Source organism: Octopus bimaculoides, chromosome 1 (genome assembly GCF_046866305.1).
Source record: "Octopus bimaculoides isolate indiv1 chromosome 1, ASM4686630v1, whole genome shotgun sequence".
Taxonomy (NCBI): domain Eukaryota; kingdom Metazoa; phylum Mollusca; class Cephalopoda; order Octopoda; family Octopodidae; genus Octopus; species Octopus bimaculoides.
The window spans coordinates 81,281,336-81,283,835 of NC_142928.1; the positions used below are offsets into that span (position 1 = coordinate 81,281,336).

The following is a 2,500-nucleotide window of genomic DNA, read 5'->3' on the forward strand; positions in this document are numbered from 1 at the left end:
CATAAACTTGTATACACAATCATATATACACACATTTATATTTACACATACACAAACATCTAAATGTTTACTTATATTTTTTTTAAATAAAAATAAAAAATACATCTACACAAATATGCTCCCATACTTATTCACAAGTACACTCATATTTGAATATATAAACAAACCTATGTTTTAATAAATACATTTTTACACAAAAATGTACATACATCCAAAAAATCATACGTAAATGCATATTTATATATTTAAAAAAAAATAATATTGATAATAGTCAAAACAAGGGTAAGAGTGAAAATATAAATGATAATGCGTATATGTACACAGAAAAATCAGTTAAAACACCTCTATTTTATACAAAACCCTAAATATGTATACACACACACACACACACACACACACACACACACACACACACACACACACACACACACACACATATATATATATATATATATATATATATATATACACATTATCTCTCACAGATACACGCGTATATATAAAAACACCCATACCGGTATGTTCATACGTACATAAATTTAGTATGTTATGGTTGTTACAAGGGTTTATCAAGATTTAAAATATACTCTAATTAAGGTTAATAAATTACGAAAGTATAGATAAATAATTAGAATCGTAAGTAATTTTAATCTTCTAGCCTTTGAGGGAAAAACTAATATGTTTTATTAGAACTATTTTAAGTATTTACTTATTACGGGTAAATATGATAGCGTTTTATAAAAACCTTTATTTTTATTTGAATGCAGAATATGTATGTTTTTGCCAATGTTTGCATTTGTAAGAATGTTCTATGAAAGTATTAACCAGACTATTCTTTGAAAATAAAATAAAAAGAAATTCTGTTACACAGAGATCACAGAATTTTCCACCCTTTTCATATGGCTTAGAAATAGAAAGAATAAGCCAGTCTAGTTTAAATTTAATGTTATTATCTTTAAGATCCCAAATTAGTTTGCTAAGGCTCGTGGTATTACGTTTGCTTCTATCTCTAAAGGATGAAAAATGGTAAGAAATTCTAGTGGATAAAGGTGTAGCGGAAGAACCTACGTAAAAGTGAGTATTTTGGGAGTACTAACTTGACATTGGTAGATAGTGTTTCTGAGTCTCACATTTTCACTTAAAAAACTAATTCTTTTGGAATTGACTTCTGAAATAATGATTTTGTTGTTATGACTATTACTATTATGTGTCGTGTTATTAATATTGTTCCCTATATTATTATTATTAGTGTTATTGTTATTTTGGTAAGGGTTAATAATGTTTGGTTCAATGATATTACTGTTTGAACTTTCTAGTGGATGCAAAAGCCTCATATTGTGTGCAGATATTATCTGTGAAATGTTCTTCATGTTAGAGAAACCGAATCTAACCTTGTGTGTATTTATGACTTGGGAGTAATGAGAGTGTTTATATATATATTTATATATATATATAGTATATAAAGTTAGATAAGGCAGGTTTATGGGATTACCCTGGGTTTCAGGCCCATAAAGCGCTTAGCTTTAGAACGTTCTATCAGATTGCAAAACTTGTTGGTTTAAGGCCTCTCTAGCAAGTCGCCTTGTCGTTGATGTTGTTTTTGATGATTTTGTCATTGTCGAGCAAGGGCACTGTTTGCATGACGGTGTTATTCTTTAGAATCACCACATGAATTCAAGCCAAGAAGACAGTAACACACACACACACATATGCACGCACGCACACACATACGCACGCACGCACACACACACACACACACGTATATATATATATATATATATATATATATATATATATATATATATATATATATATATATATAGAGAGAGAGAGAGAGAGAGAGAGAGAGAGAGAGAGTTATTAATATTTCTAAGTCTCTCTAAAGGAGACTACGGCAGCGGTACTGGAAATTAATAGTTATCGCCAAGCCAACATGGCAGTCCCAAAATTAGGACGAAAGCTGCCGTGAATTAGCTCCAAGAAGCCATCGCCTCTAGCTAGCTATGTGACACACGAAACCTGTGTCCTTTATAACCTTCGAACAGGGGAGGTCAGCAGTGTCCCCCTGCTGGTTTGGCATCTGCAGACTAGTTTCAGGCTGTTGCCCCTTGTCAATGCAGAGCAGCCAAGCCCCAGACAGGTGGCGCTGCTGACTATCTGTTCGAAGGTTATTTATCTAATTTCAGTGGAATCTATCCACTGGTTTATATATATATATATATATATATATATATATATAACAAAACTGTCCGATGAACGGGAACGTGAAACTCAGAGTAACGGTTTTTTTGTTATATTTCTGCTGCTTTTAAATAAAGTATATATATATATATATATATATACATACATACATATATATATATATATACATATATATTCACGCACACACACACAAACACGTATATATATATACACATATATATATATATATATATATATATATATATATATATATATATATATATATATATATATATATATATATATATATATATTCACA

The 2,500-nt window shown here is 30.1% G+C and overlaps 1 protein-coding gene across 2 annotated transcripts in view; it reads right to left on the minus strand.

Moving 5' to 3' along the window:
• The window catches only part of LOC106870366 (uncharacterized), a 124,113-nt gene that overhangs the window by 118,402 nt on the left and 3,211 nt on the right, over positions 1-2,500 (minus strand). The window lies entirely within an intron of this gene.